Source organism: Podarcis liolepis (assembly GCF_965112155.1).
Source record: "Podarcis liolepis genome assembly, chromosome: 4".
NCBI classification, from domain to species: domain Eukaryota; kingdom Metazoa; phylum Chordata; class Lepidosauria; order Squamata; family Lacertidae; genus Podarcis; species Podarcis liolepis.
Window position 1 is genome coordinate 940,432 of NC_139558.1, and position 17,094 is coordinate 957,525.

The following is a 17,094-nucleotide window of genomic DNA, read 5'->3' on the forward strand; positions in this document are numbered from 1 at the left end:
TTCTCCCTGTTAAAATTCATCTTGTTTGTTTTTGCCCAGTTCTCTAATCTGTCAAGGTCATTTTGAAGTGTGATCCTGTCCTCTGGGGTGTTAGCCACCCCTCCCAGTTTGGTGTCATCTGCAAATTTGATCAGGATGCCCTTGAGTCCATCATCCAAGTCGTTGATAAAGATGTTGAATAAGACCGGGCCCAAGACAGAACCCTGTGGCACCCCACTAGCCACTCTTCTCCAGGATGAAGAGGAACCATTGATGAGCACTCTTTGGGTTCGGTCAGTCAGCCAGTTACAAATCCACTGAGTGGTAGCATAGTCAAGACCGCATTTTACCAGTTTCTTTACAAGAATATCATGGGGCACCTTGTCAAATGCCTTGCTGAAATCAAGGTAGGCTACATCCACTGCGTTCCCTTCATCTACCAGGCTTGTAATTCTGTCAAAAAACGAGATCAGGTTAGTCTGACATGACTTATTTTTCAGAAATCCATGCTGACTATTGGTGATCACAGCATTCCTTTCTAGGTGCGCACAGACTGTTTGCTTAATGATCTGCTCCAGAATCTTCCCAGGTATTGATGCCAGACTGACTGGGCGGTAATTATTTGGGTCCTCTCTTTTCCCCTTTTTGAAAATAGGGACAACATTTGCCCTCCTCCAGTCTGCCGGGACTTCGCCTGTTCTCCAGGAATTCTCAAAGATGACTGCCAGTGGTTCTGAGATCACATCTGCCAGTTCTTTTAATACTCTTGGATGCAGTTCATCTGGCCCTGGAGACTTGAATACATCTAAACTGGCCAAGTATTCTTGTACTATCTCCTTAGTTATTCTGGGCTGTGTTTCCTTTGCTGAATCATTTGCTCCAAATTCTTCAGGTCGGGCATTGTTTTCCTTATCGGAGAAGACTGAGGCAAAGAAGGCATTGAGGAGTTCAGCCCTTTCTGTGTCCCCTGTTTGCATTTCACCATCTTCTCCTCTGAGTGACCCCACTGTTTCTTTGTTCTTCCTTTTGCTACGAACATACCCATAGAAGCCTTTTTGTTGCTTTTTACCTCTCTAGCAAGCCTGAGTTCATTCTGTGCTTTAGCTTTTCTGACTTTGTGTCTACACATGCTGGCTATTTGTTTGAATTCCTCTTTGGTGCTTTCCCCCCTTTTCCATTTTTTGTACACATCCTTTTTTAATCTTAACTCAGTTAAAAGTTCTTTAGATAGCCACCCTGGCTTCTTTAGGCACCTTCCATGTTTCCGTCTCATTGGTATTGCCTGACGTTGTGCTTTTAGTATCTCCCTCTTAACAAACTCCCAGCCATCATGAACTCCCTTTCCTTTTAGTATTACTGTCCATGGGATCTCACCCAGCACTTCCCTAAGTTTTATGAAGTCGGCTTTCTTAAAGTCAAGAAATTGAGTCCTAGTATGCTTGGCTGCTCCTTTCCGCTGTATAGTAAACTTCAGAAGAGCATGATCACTTGCGCCTAATGATCCTTCCACTTCTACCCCACTAACCAGATCATCAACATTGGTTAGGACCAGATCTAAAATGGCTGTTCCTCTTGTTGCTTCGCTTCTCCCACTTTCTGGACAATGAAGTTGTCTGCAAGGCCAGTGAGGAATCTGTTTGACCTTATGCTCTTGGCTGAGTTTGACATCCAACAAATATCCGGGTAATTGAAGTCCCCCATTACTACTATCTCCCTTCCTTTTGCATGCTTGGCCATCTGTTCCAGGAAGTCATCATCTATGTCCTCCGTTTGGCTTGGGGATCTATAGTAAACTCCCACAATGAGATCTCTGTTATTCTTCTCTCCCTTAATTTTGACCCAAATGCTCTCACTTTGGCTTTGAGGTTCTAAATCTTGGATCTCTTCACAGGTATACACATCCCTGACATATAACGCCACTCCTCCTCCTTTCTTGTCTGGTCTGTTTCTCTGAAATAGATTGTATCCCCCCATTATTACATTCCAATCGTGGGACTTATCCCACCATGTTTCAGTGATCCCTATTATGTCATATTTAGTTTGCTGTACCAAGAGCTCAAGCTCATCTTGTTTATTTCCCATGCTTTGCGCATTAGTGTACAGACATTGAAGCCCATTAATCATTCCCCCGTGTCTTTTATTTAAGGATTTTTTCCTCCCACCACTAGGTCTGCGTGCTGTTTGCTCCATTTGGTCTATGACATTTGGATGATCATCTTCATCAATTGATAGGCTCCTACCTTCAGGAGCACTGTCTCCCTCCCCCACATTAGTCAGTTTAAAGCCCTCCTGATGAGGTTTCTGAGATTTTTGGCAAAAACATTTCTCCCAACCGTTGTGAGGTGCAGCCCATCGCTTGCCAGAAGTCCATCTTCAAGAAACTGCAGTCCGTGATCTAAGAATCCAAACCGTTCCTGTTTACACCATTTGCGAAGCCAGCTGTTCACTTCCACTATTTTCCCCTCTCTCCCTGGGCCACGTCGTTCAACTGGGAGGACAGATGAGATGACAATTTGTGAATTTAGTTGCTTCAATTTCCTGCCGAGAGCCTCGTAGTCTCTTTTGATCTTCTGGAGGCTATTGCTTGCAGTGTCATTGGTTCCCACATGAACCAAGAGGAAGGGGTATTTGTCAGTGGGTTTTATGATTCCTTGCAGTCGTTCAGTAACATCTTGGATCTTAGCCCCGGGGAAATCATTAGTGAATGAAGGAAAATGTGTTTACAAATCTTTTTTATTGAATTATTATGCAAATACAAAGGAAACAAAGAAAACAAACATTTCTACTGAATACACAAAGAAAGAAAAAACAAAAAACAAAGCAGAACAGAACAAACTCAAACAGTATGAAGAAGTATGTGGATGGCGGCTCGCAACATTATACAGGAGGCAGCAACGAAAACCATCCCAATGAAAAGGAAATGCAAGAAAGCAAAGTAGCTGTCCAACGAGGCCTTACAAATAGCGGGGGAGAGAAGGCAAGCAAAATGTGAGATAGTGAAAGATACAGGAAATTGAATGCAGTTTTCCAAAAAATAGCAAGGAGAGACAAGAAAGCCTTCTTAAACGAGCAATGCAAAGAAATAGAGGAAAACAAGAGAATGGGAAGAACCAGAGATCTGTTCAAGAAAATTGGAGATATGAAAGGAACATTTCATACAAAGATTACCATAATAAGGGGCAAAAGTGGTAAGGACCTAATAGAAGCAGAAGATATTAAGAAGAGGTGGCAAGAATACACAGAGGAATTATACCAGAAAGATATGGATGGCTCGTATACCTCAGGTAGTGTGGTTGCTGACCTTGAGCCAGACATCCTGGAGAGTGAAGTCAAATGGGCTTTAGAAAGCACTGCTAATAACAAGGCCACTGGAAGTGATGGTATTCCAGCTGAACAATTTAAAATTTTCAAAGATGATGCTGTTAAGGTGCTACACTCAATATGCCAGCAAATTTGGAAAACTCAGCAGTGGCCAGAGGATTGGAGAAGATCAGTCTACATCCCAATCCCAAAGAAGGGCAGTGCCAAAGTATGCTCCAACTACCGCACAATTGCACTCATCTCACGCGCTAGCAAGGTTATGCTTAAAATTCTACAAGGAATGCTCAAGCAGTATGTGGACCGAGAACTCCAAGACGTGCAAGCTGGATTTTGAAGGGGCAGAGGAACCAGAGACCAAATTGCAAACATGCGCTGGATTATGGAGAAAACTAGAAAGTTCCAGAAAGACATCTATTTCTTCATTGACTATGCAAAAGTCTTTGACTGTGTCGACCACTGCAAACTATGGCAAGTTCTTAAAGAAATGGGAGTGCCTGATCACCTCATCTGTCTCCTGAGAAATCCCTATGTGAGGACTTCCGGGGGCAGCACGAACGGCAATGGTGGTCCTCTTTGCCTTGTAAAGGGGAAGCTCCGCAGAAACGGGTCGTCCGCTACGGCGAAGCGGAGACCCTTGCTGGAAAACCACAGGCAGCAATAGCCTGTGGCCGTGGGACTCAGCGGGCACCATCAGCGCCCCCTGAAACGTTGAAGGAACCCCGTAAGGGGCTCCGGAGCGCGAAAGGGCTGGCGCGGTGCTGTGAGTCGATCGCTCTTTCTGTGGAGTGAAGCCGCAAAGCTGCTGTCGGTGAGCGCTGAACCTCTTCCTGGGAACATTCGGCTATAAAACAACATCCCGTGAGTAGGGAGACCGATTGAATTTGGGACTAAATTTATTTGAGATTTGGCTGAAGCGGGAGACGCAACCAGGAAGTCCGTCTCCCGGTACTGTTTAAAGATTCAAAGCAAAGACTTTAAACTCTCTAACGCCTTTGAAGCTGTGATTCTTAAAAGGAACTAACCCGTGCATCAATTGAACTGATTTTGCCTTGATACCAGTGGATTTTATCTTCTTATTTGTGGATGCCTTTTTAGAAGAAGAAGAAGAGTTTGGATTTGATATCCCGCCTTTCACTCCCCTTCAGGAGTCTCAAAGTGGCTAACATTCTCCTTTCCCTTCCTCCCCCACAACAAACACTCTGTGAGGTGAGTGGGGCTGAAAGACTTCACAGAAGTGTGACTGGCCCAAGGTCACCCAGCAGCTGCATGTGGAGGAGCGGAGACGCGAACCCTGTTTCCCAGATTACGTGACTACCGCTCTTAACCACTACACCACACTTTTTACCTCTTCCTCAGTGGATTTACAAATTTACCAAGAAACCCCGGTAGCCGGGCTGCCAGACTATTAGAACTGTCAGACTGTGGACTCTGTTACATTGGACTGTTACATTGGATTGTGATTTGAACTGATACATTGTTACATTGAATCTGGCACTCTCTAGAGACATTGTAAGTACCTTAAAGACTAACTCTGTGAAGGTTAAAGGACCTGGAGGACTGTTGGGACTTTGAGGCTGTTTGATATTTTTATTAACGTTTAAGGGATTTGGAGTAACTTGAAAAAATTCTGCATGAACAACAACTTTGCTTCCTCCCTTAAGATATATTTAAACTCCCTCTAGAGGAACTTTGGATTACAACTACTGGGGTTTTTTCTTCTTCTCTTCTTATCTGTGGACTTGTGGATTCCCATGGGAATTGCATACTGACTGACCTTGATACGTAGACAGAAGTGGGATGAGTGGGACTGGGAGAACAAGATCAGCCAAAGCTAAATCACAACAAACTACTATAATTTCACAGCTGCGCAGATCATCTGTCCCTATTGTCTCTGTGGCACAAGAGGAAGAATTAGAGCAAGTTAGGCCGGAAGGAATGGCTACAGGAGGGGATTCTCCTTCAGTACTAGATAAAATTTTTGAAAAAATTGGAAGGCCTGAGTAAGCAAGTGGCTGAACAATCATCTAAAATTGACCAAAATACAGCTAGTGTTAACAAATTGACTCAACAAGTTGCTTTAAATGCACAATCAATTGGGAAATTATTGGAAGTTACTACAGAAAATCGTAAACTAGCCGAGGAGGCCAAACAGAAAGCAGAGGCTGTGCAAGAGGAAGTAAAACCTGTGCGCAAGCAGATTGGCGAACACCAGGCATACCTGTCTATGATAGAATTAAGAAGTAAGGAAAATAACTTGAGATTGAGGTCAGTTCCAGAACTTGAAAAAGGGGATTTAGTTGAATATTTTACAAAAGAATTTACAGAATTTTGGCTTTTGGAAGAAGATAAAGACTTTAAAATTGTAAGTGCATTCAGACTTGGAAAAGGAGGGAGGAAGGGCAAGTTTAGAGACTGCCTGATCTCTCTGAGAACGAAGGAAGAAAGAGACAAGATACTGAGTGCACATTTTCAAAAGACCCTTGAAATTCAGGATTTGAGAGTGGAAATCTACAAAGATATTCCGAAACACTTACTGGAACTTAGATCTTGCTACGGAGATCTGGTGAAACTGCTGAGAAGTAACAGAATTGCCTTTAGGTGTGAGTTCCCCCAGGGACTATCTTTCACTTTTAGAGAGAAGAAAGTGAAAATCAAAACAGCTGAAGACAAGGAAAAGTTTTTGAGTGATCACGGAGAAGACCTCCAGAAAGGGATTGTAGAAGAACCAGGAGCCTCAGGATCTGGGCTATTAAGATCTACACCTACACCTCTGGGGTCCGAAGAGCAGGAGAGAGAGATACCACCACTACCAAAGGGAGAATAGAACTGTCCAAGATGTCTCTGCAATTACTAAGTTGGAATATTCATGGCTTTAACTCTCCAGAGAAAAGGAGGAAGATCTTCCACTTATTAAAAAAGGAACAATTAGATATCATTTGCTTACAGGAAACACATGTGATTAGGCTCCATAGGAAAGTGCTAATTAATAAGACATTAGGCCAATAATTTATTTCATCTGACAGAGTGAAGAAGAGAGGAGTTGTGATATATGCAAAAGAGAGCCTGTCACCAAAATTTCTTTTTAAAGATGAGCAAGGAAGAATCTTGGCAATTGAAATTCAAATACAAGGGGGAAAATTCCTGATTTTGGGGATCTATGCACCAAATGAGGGGAAATCGGAATTCTACAAGCTGCATGACACAATGTTGGACTATATGGACTATAATAACATCATTATGATGGGCGATATGAATGGGGTGGTATCTACGAATATGGACAAAGCGCAAAGTCAAAGTATGACAAAAGAGGGCAGACTGCCAAAAACTTTTTTTGAATTAACTGACAATATGGACTTGGTTGACATCTGGAGGACAAAGAACCCCTTAGGAAGAGAGGGGACATTCTTCTCTGAAGCTAAAATGACATGGACAAGAATCGACCAAATATGGATAACTAGAGGACTGGCACCTAAGACTAGAAAGGTGGAAATCTGCCCCAAAACCTGCTCCGACCATAATGCAGTAAAGATGGAAATGAAACTAACCTCAACTGGTTCCTTCAGATGGAAGATGAATGACACCTTACTAAGAGATCAGGAGACTGTTAAGAAGGCCCAAAAGACCTTGAGTGATTATTTTGAAATAAATTTGAAAACTACAGTTGAAAAAAGAGTAATCTGGGACGCAAGTAAAGCGGTCATGAGGGGGTTTCTGATACAACAGAATGTGATAAAGAAAAGAGTTCAGAATGAGAAAAAAGATAAGATCTTGGAGAAATTAAAAGAAGGAGAGAAAAAATTAAGATCGAAACCAAAGTCACAGGAGATTCTGAGAGAAATTAAACTTTATCAAGCACAATATACAAAATTGATAAACCAGGAAGTTGAATGGAAAATTAAACAAATGAGACAAAGGACTTTTGAATCGGCAAATAAATGCGGAAAACTGCTAGCATGGCAGTTGAAAAAAAGACAAAAATTGAACACGGTTACTAACTTAGAGATTGAAGGGAGAATCATTCAGAACCCTGTGGAGATCAGAAAATGTTTCCAGAGATACTTTAAAGAACTTTATACCCAAGGGCCACAAAAAGAGACTGAGATAGACCAATTTTTAAGAAACAACGGATTACCAAAACTATCTCAAGAAAATAAGATAATATTGAACCATAAAGTAACAGAACAAGAGATTCAAGGTGCCATTCAGAACATGCAATTGGGCAAATCTCCAGGGCCGGATGGGCTAACTTCCAAGTACTATAAGACTTTGAAAGACTATCTGATTCAACCATTGAAGGAGGTTTGTAATGAGATTATGGAGGGGAAGAAGGCACCGGAATCGTGGAAAGAAGCTTTCATCACACTCATACCTAAATCTGAAACTGAAAAGACACAACTAAAGAACTACCGTCCCATTTCCCTTTTAAATGTGGACTACAAAATTTTTGCAGATATTTTAGCTAATAGATTAAAACAAGTGTTAAATGAAGTGATTCATAAAGACCAGGCAGGCTTTCTCCCAGGTAGACATTTGTCTGATAATACAAGGAACATCATTGACATTTTGGAATTATTGCAAATGAATACTAATACAAAAGCACTGCTGATCTTTATCGATGCGGAGAAGGCCTTTGACAATATTTTATGGAATTTTATGAAGAAAAATCTTAAAGGGATGGGAGTGGGATGGGGGTTTGAAAATGGCATAGACGCAATTTACTCAGAACAAAAGGCAAAATTGATAGTCAATAATGTGGTGTCAGAAGAGTTTAAAATTGAGAAAGGAACACGACAGGGTTGCCCTATTTCCCCATTGTTATTTATTTTGGTCCTGGAGGTGCTCTTGAACATGATCAGAGGGGACCGGTTGATTGAAGGAATTCAGGTTGGAGCCAAACAATATAAACTTAAGGCTTTTGCAGATGACCTGGTTTTGACATTACAGGAGCCAGAATCTATTACGAAAAGGGTGTTAGAACTGATTCAAGAATTTGGTCGGGTGGCAGGATTTAAATTAAATAAGCAGAAAACTAAGGTGCTGGAAAAAAACTTGACAACTTTGGAAAAAGAAAGGTTTCAGAAGGAGACAGAGTTAAATGTGGTCAAAAAGGTGAAATATCTAGGGGTTAATATGACGGCTAAAAACTTGAATGTATTCAAAGACAACTATGAAAAATGTTGGTCAGAAATCAAAAAGGATCTAGAAACTTGGTCAAAATTGAAGCTTTCCTTGTTGGGTCGAATTGCTGTTATAAAGATGAATGCACTGCCAAAAATGTTGTTTTTGTTTCAGACTTTGCAGATTGTGGACAAGATGGATTGTTTTAAGAGGTGGCAGAGAGATATCTCTAGGTTTGTCTGGCAGGGCAAAAAGCCCAGAATAAAATTTAAAATATTAACTGATGCTAAAGAAAGAGGGGGGTTTGCCCTGCCAGACATGAAATTGTATTATGCATCAGCAGCTTTCTGCTGGTTGAAAGACTGGCTACTTCTAGAGAACACTGATATTTTGGATTTGGAAGGGTTCAATAATGTGTTTGGGTGGCATGTATATTTGTGGTACGACAAGATTAAAGCTCATAAAGCTTTCAAGAACCATATAGTCAGGAAGGCAGTGTTTAATGTCTGGACAAGATACAAAGATTTATTAGAAAGTAAGACCCCAAGGTGGTTGTCACCAATGGAAGCTAAGGCTCAGAAAAGACTCAATATGGAGGCCAACTGGCTAAAATATTGGGAGATAGTAGAAAAAGATGGAGACACATGGAGACTGCAGAGTTTTGAGAAATTGAAGGATAAAGTGTGAGATTGGTTACATTATTGTCAGATTAGGGAGGCCTTTAATATGGATAAAAAAACAGGCTTCCAGGTGGAAAAGTCGAAACTAGAAACAGAACTGTTAGAACCAAAAATTAAGGTACTTTCAAGAATGTATAACTTGCTGTTAAAATGGAACACTCAGGATGAAACGGTTAAATCAGCTATGATAAAATGGGCGCAAGACATTGGCTACAATATTATGTTCGCTGACTGGGAACGGTTATGGACCACTGGTGTGAAATTCACGGCATGTAATGCCCTGAAAGAAAATATAATGAAAATGATATATAGGTGGTACATGACCCCAGTCAAGCTTGCAAAAATATACCATTTGCCAGACAATAAGTGTTGGAAATGTAAAGAAACTGAGGGAACATTCTTTCACCTCTGGTGGACGTGCCCAAAGGTTAAGGCTTTCTGGGAAATGATCTATAATGAATTGAAAAAGGTATTAAAATATACCTTCCCTAAGAAACCAGAGGCCTTCCTTTTGGGCATTGTTGGCCAAATGGTGTTAAAGAAGGATAGAACTTTCTTTATGTACGCAGTAACAGCAGCAAGAATACTCATCGCAAAATATTGGAAGACACAAGATTTGCCCACTTTGGAAGAATGGCAGACGCAACTGATAGACTATATGGAATTGGCAGAAATGACTGGCAGAATCCGAGACCTGGGAAAAGAGATAGTGGAAGAGGACTAGAAGAAATTTAAGGATTATTTGCAAAAGTATTGTAAATTGTATGAATGTTAGAATGATGCAGGATATAAAGATAATACGGCATTAGTGACATAGTTGAAAGGAGTATGCAAAAACTGGTTTATAAGAACAAAGGTGAAATTTGAATAATATTATGTCAAGCTTAAATAACTGATAACAAAGGGAAAAACTGGAGACATAATAGTTGAAATGTATAATATAAAATAAGATTTGAAAGAAGGTGAAGTATTGCTGAATAAGATTTGGTAAAAGGGAACACAGAAAAGGGAGATGTGAGGGAGTCTGGAAAGAGGGTTATGGAAATAATATTTAAGAAATTGAATCATTTTTATGTCCTTTTTATGTCTTTTTTGTTTTTGTTTGTTTCTTTTGTCTTTTTTGGCTTCTTTGATTGATTGTGATGGTGTTTTTCTTTTTCGGTTGTGAATGTGAAGTTTGTTTTATTGTCTAAACCTTTAATAAATATCTTATAAAAAAAAAAGAAATCCCTATGTGAGACAAGAAGCTACAGTTAGAACTGGATATGGAACAACTGATTGGTTCAGAATTGGGAAAGGAGTACGACAAGACTGTATATTGTCTCCCTGCTTATTTAACTTATATGCATAATTCATCATGCAAAAGGCTGGGCTGGATGAATCCCAAGCAGGAATTAAGATTGCTGGAATAAATATCAACAACCTCAGATATGCAGATGACACAACCTTGATGGCAGAAAGTGAGGAGGAATTAAATAACCTTTTAATGAGGGTGAAAGAGGAGAGCGCAAAATATGGTCTGCAGCTCAACGTCAAAAAAACGAAGATCATGGCCACTGGTCCCATCACCTCCTGGCAAATAGAAGGGGAAGAAATGGAGGCAGTGAGAGATTTTACTTTCTTGGGCTCCATGATCACTGCAGATGGTGACAGCAGTCACAAAATTAAAAGACACCTGCTTCTTGGGAGAAAAGCAATGACAAACCTAGACAGCATCTTAAAAAGCAGAGGCATCACCTTGCCAACAAAGGTCCGTATAGTTAAAGCAATGGTTTTCCCAGTAGTGATGTATGGAAGTGAGAGCTGGACCATAAAGAAGGCTGATCACCGAAGAATTGATGCTTTTGAATTATGGTGCTGGAGGAGACTCTTGAGAGTCCCATGGACTGCAAGAAGATCAAACCTATCTATTCTTAAGGAAATCAGCCCTGAGTGCTCACTGGAAGGACAGATAGTCATCCCAGAATGTCATTTCTTTACCTGAATACTGAACCTTCTCAGGTGAATCTCTTTCTATTATACTTTTGGTTTTTGGTTTTTGATTTTGACTTCCATCGACCTCATGGTGGTTCATTTCCTATAACTAATACCTTTTATCTGTGTTTCAATATATTCCTTATCTTGGTATAAGGAGACATTTTCCTACTTATGGGTTTATTCTAAACACAACCAAAAATTGGTTGTTGAACCTTGACTCAATAGGTAGGTATTTAGACAATCCCATTCCTTCTGGACTATTTTATTTGACTTGTTCCTTAAGGCTTCAGTCAACTTAGTGAGTTCCAAGTACTTGCTCAGTTTTTGTAGCCATTCTTCTTTATTTGGTATATGGTCTCCCTTCCAATACTTGGCTATTAATACTCTAGCCACCATCACTGCATAGAACAATAATTTTAATCTTTCTTTTGGAATATTATCAGTTAGAATTCCAAGAAGGAATGATTCTGTTTTTGTGTGGAATGTAATTTTTAGTAATTTTTCATTTCCTCATAGATTGTGTCCCAGAATATTTTATTTCTGGGCACAACCACCACATATGGAAGAAGGTTCCCACTTGTATTTTACATTTCCAGCATTTATTATTATGGTTTTTATTGATTTTGGCCAATTTTGTGGGAGTTAGATACCACCTATACGGCATTTTCATCCAATTTTCTCTAATTTGATAGCATGCAGTGAATTTTTGTGATAAATAGGAGTGGTGACAGTGGGCACCCTTCTCTTGTTCCCTTTTCAATATTAAACTCTTCCGTGATTTCATTATTTATAATTAACCTTGCCTTTTGGCTAGTATAAATAGCTAGTATAAATAGCTTTAATTCCATTTATTATTTTGTTCCCTATTCACATCACTTTGATAGTTTTCAGTAGGAAGTCCCATGAAACACTATCAAAGGCTTTTTCAGCATCTACTAGCAGGATTGCTGCTTTTTTTTGCTAGGTTTCAATGTATTCCAGTAAATCGATTATTATTCTTGTGTTATTTATCTGCCTTCCCGGCAGGAAGCCTGCTTGCTCTCTATTTATTATTCTGTTCAGGAAGTTTTTCAATCTGTTTGCTAATATTACGGCAAAGATTTTATAAATCTGAATTCAATAATGAGATTGGTTTATATATATTTTTGTCATTTTGAGATCTGCGCCTTGTTTTGGAATTATTGTTATTAATGCACCCCTCCATGAATCTGGAGTTTTCCTTCCTTACATTATATTATTCATGATTTTTTCAAGATAGGAAGTACAACTTTTAATTTCTTGTAATAATTTATAGTAATCCCAATCTATTTTAGTTCTGCAAAGTCAAACTTTTCAAGGGACTGAAGGACTGGCAAAAAAACTTCCTGACCTGTGAGAGCAGAAGCACTTTCTGACAAGCAAAGGTATCATTGGATATAGCCCTTAATGATGGCCAAATCTATGCTTTTCTTGAGTCAATGTTGGTTCCTTACACTGATTTACATCTGTGTACTGTTTTCTATTTCATAGTTTGGGCTTCTTTTGTTCAGGAAGGCTACGCTATGCCTGCCACAATTATAGCAGTGCTATAATTCTAGTGAATATTGAAAGCTGTGACATTTCAAATAATCTCCTTTGTTCATTTCGCTTTTGATTAATCTGAGAATTTATTTCCCTGAAGAAGTATTTCACTGCACATGTAACTCCACATGTCACTTGTTTCCAAGTGAACATTGTATTTCAACCACACAAATGGGAGAGGGGCATATGTTCTTCAGGGAACATTTTTGGTGGTAAAACAAACTTCAGGAGAAGGTCTGAAAAGTTTCTAAAAAGACCACCCAAAGCTGGTGGTTCTGATATTGCACCTATCAGTTTTAGCTTCCTTGCTTAAATCAGCATCCTTCTTTCCCATCATTTAGCCAATTAGAATGCTCTGCATGCCAACCTCACCAAGGGCAAATGAAGCCAGAGTAGAGTGCCTTTTGAGCAAGCATTGCCTTCAACTCAGAATCAGCTTCATTTGCTCTCATTGAAGTCCGCCATGCTGTCAACTCTACTATATGGTGACATCACTGTTAGTTGGAGGACAAATGAGGATTTGAGGAAGACAAGCTGCAGAAGCTGGAGCCAATCTGGGATGCAGAGGGTTTCACAGGGGAACCAGCACTTGAATGCCAGGAATGAGTGAGGAGTGTGGTCTGCCTGGATGAGTAGGGGAGTGTGCGTGTGGCCTGAATCTGTGCTAATAACACTGGGAAATGCCACTAAATATTTGCTGAATGTGAAAAGCAGAACAGTACTTCAGCAAATAGCCTCCATTTTGGCTCAGACATTGTTTGGGCTATTTCTGTTGACATTCATAAGCCAAAATTGCCCTTGATACAACACTATTGCATTTAAAAAGCTTATCTAGAATATTCCCTTTATTAAAGGCAAATATCTTTTTGTGCTCCCTTCAACATATTAATATTAATAAGCTATTGCAGCTCTTCACTCGTAAAATAATTGCATTAATATTACTGTCAGAAAGCTCATCAACAATCAGCTAATTTCAATTAATTTTTCATGATTTTTAATTAATCTGTAAGAAATGCAAACCGCAAAATATGAAGCTAACTGCATTATCTTCTAATTCACAAAATGGTACAGAGAAAGAAAAAAGTGGAGATGTACAAATAGCAGAAGTTCTGCCGTTTTTTCTCCTATGGGTTAAAGTCATTGAAGGGATCTTCATAATCATAAATTAAATACATTGACTGGACCTGTGTTTTGAAGCTATATCAAATCTGGCACTAGTCTAGAATGCAGATGAGAGACAAATTTAATTTAAATCACATTTAAAGGCAGATCTTTGTAATGCACACATTACAAAAAACAAAACATGCTTTGAAATTTGCACTTCTTTGAATTTTTCAATGCCGTTTGAGCACATTTTGTGGACAAAACTGCAAATACTAGGGTAATTTGCATATATTTGTGAAAGTAGCATAAAAATGCATTATATTTGAGGAAATGCTTTGCGAAAAGTGGCACCGTATTTTTCTCTCCATAAGATGCACTTTTTTCCTCCTAAAAAGTAAGGGGAGGTTTCTGTGTGTCTTATGGAGTGAATGCTTACGGATGGGGGGGATCCTGCTACAGTCATGAGCAGAGGATCCATGGTTCCCCTTCCTTTCCTCCTCCACGGCTCGATTTGAAGCAGCAAAGTGGGAGAGGAGTCGCTTACATGGGTGTAAGCGGCTCCTGTCCGGTTGGATGCTTTAAAGCGAGCATGCTCTTTTTCTCCCTCCTCCCCGCTCAAAGCAGCAAAGCTTTTCAGCGAGCTGAGTCGGGGAGGAAGGAGAGGAGGAGAGCTGGCTCGCTTTAAAAGAGCAAAGGGGAGAGGAGAGGAGCTGCTTACATGGGTGTAAGCGGCTCCTGTCCAGTTGGCTCCTTTAAAGCAACCGTGCTCTCTCCCTCCCTCCTCCCCGAAAAGCTCCTTCTCCACACACCCCACGCATGCTCCTTGTCCCTTCAGTGTTTTTCCTTCCCTCACCACTTAAAACGTGGTTACAAAGCACTGATCCACATGGATTCTCAGGCTTTTTGCATTCAGCTACTCCAAACTCACCATCAAATGACATGTCTGTGGCCACAGCATGAACCACAAATATCATACATCCACTGTTTTGTTCAGAATATTTTTTTCTTGTTTTCCTCCTCTAAAAGCTATGAGTGAAAAATATATTTAAAGGCAAAGCTGCATGAAAATGTGTATTAGAATAATTTTGCACTAAAATGCTGGTAGATCTTCACAAGGACCTTAGATGCAGCAACAAACCAAACCAAAGTGGAATGCAAAGAACCCAACTGGAAAGGTGAGGAACTGAGATATACGGAAGGAGAGAGAACTGCCCATCACTAAGTCCAGAGCACGGCCAGCACATCCATGAGGCAAGATGTGGCGACTGCCTCAGGTGCTGCCTCAGGCAGCAGGATCCACAGGGGCAGCAGAAACCGATACAAATATTTACTTCCTCTTGTTCCTGATGTATATCTTCATTCACCCCTTCTTCCCAGTCAGGGCGGGAGGCACCATTTTGTGATGTACCTCAAAATGTCTTGCGCCAGCCCTGGTCTAGGGACTCAGGTTGGCTCAGGATAGAAATCCAGACAGAGGCAGGGAAACTGTTCTTTTGAGGCCTCATCCCTTGCAATCTATATGAGTCTGCATCATCTCAGGGAGTGACAAATGAGGAATTGCAGGGTTCTGTGCTTGGCCCGTTGTTAGAATCATAGAATCAAAGAGTTGGAAGAGACCACAAGGGCCATCGAGTCCAACCCCCTGCCAAGCAGGAAACACCATCAGAGCACTCCTGACATATGGTTGTCAAGCCTCTGCTTAAAGACCTCCAAAGCAGGAGACTCCACCACACTCCTTGGCAGCAAATTCCACTGTCGAACATCTCTTACTGTCAGGAAGTTCTTCCTAATGTTTAGGTGGAATCTCCTTTCTTGTAGTTTGGATCCATTGCTCCGTGTCCGCGTCTCTGGAGCAGCAGAAAACAACCTTTCTCCCTCCTCTATGTGACATCCTTTTATATATTTGAACATGGCTATCATATCACCCCTTAACCTCCTCTTCTCCGGGCTAAACATGCCCAGCTCCCTTAGCCGTTCCTCATAAGGCATCGTTTCCAGGCCTTGGACCATTTTGGTTGCCCTCCTCTGGACACGTTCCAGTTTGTCAGTGTCCTTCTTGAACTGTGGTGCCCAGAACTGGACACAGTACTCCAGGTAATGTCTGACCAGAGCAGAATACAGTGGCACTATTACTTCCCTTGATCTAGATGCTATACTCCTATTGATGCAGCCCAGAATTGCATTGGCTTTTTTAGCTGCCGCGTCACACTGTTGGCTCATGTCAAGTTTGTGGTCAACCAAGACTCCTAGATCCTTTTCACATGTACTGCTCTCAAGCCAGGTGTCACCCATCTTGTATTTGTGCCTCTCATTCCCCCCCCCCCCAAGTGCAATACATTACATTTCTCCCTGTTAAAGTTCATCTTGTTTATTTTGGCCCAGTTCTCTAATCTGTCAAGGTCGTTTTGAAGTGTGATCCTGTCCTCTGGGGTGTTAGCCACCCCTCCCAGTTTGGTGTCATCTGCAAATTTGATCAGGATGCCCTTGAGTCCATCATCCAAGTCGTTGATAAAGATGTTGAATCTTGAAACTACTGGATCTATACCAGTAGTTTCAAGTTGCAAGGAAAGGAGATTCTGACTGAACACCAGGAAGAACCTTCTGATGGTAGGAGCTGTTTGACAATGAAACAAACTCCTTAGAAGGTGGTGGACTCTCCTTCATTGGGGAATGTTTTTAAAGCAGAGGTTGGATGGCCACCTGTCTTGGATGATTTAGTTGAGATTCCTGCTTTGCCAGGGGTTGGGCTAGATTACCCTTGTGGTCCCTTCCAACTGTACAATTCTATGATTCTTTGTCAGCAGCAGGCTGGTTGAATCTCTACTTTTTCTGGCTTTCCCATTTCTCGTTGTATCCCTTTTCCAGCGTATGCACCCAAGCACAAACATGCAGTGGCTTAAGGAGAAACAGACCATCCCATCCCTCCTCCAGCAGCTCATTCAGTTTCTGTGCTGACTGCAGAAAAAGCTGCTTCTTTTCTATCCTGGCTGGCACAGAAAAGCTGCCAGAAGAGAGTTGAAGAGTTTGGACTTGATATCAAGGTTTATCACTACCCTAAGGAGTCTCAAATCTCCTTTCCCTTCCTCCCCCACAACAAACACTCTATGAGGTGAGTGAGGCTGAGAGACTTCAGAGAAGTGTGACCAGCCCAAGGTCACCTAGCAGCTGCATGTGGAGTAGCGGGGAATTGAACCCGGTTCACCAGATTACAAGTCTATCGCTCTTAACCACTACACCACACTGGCTCATACTGCCAGGGCAGGGACATATTGCCCGGCCCACCATTGAGCACCTAACTGCGCTTTCCAGCTGGCAGTGGAGGGAGGGAAGCCATTCTTCCCATCACCGACGTCCA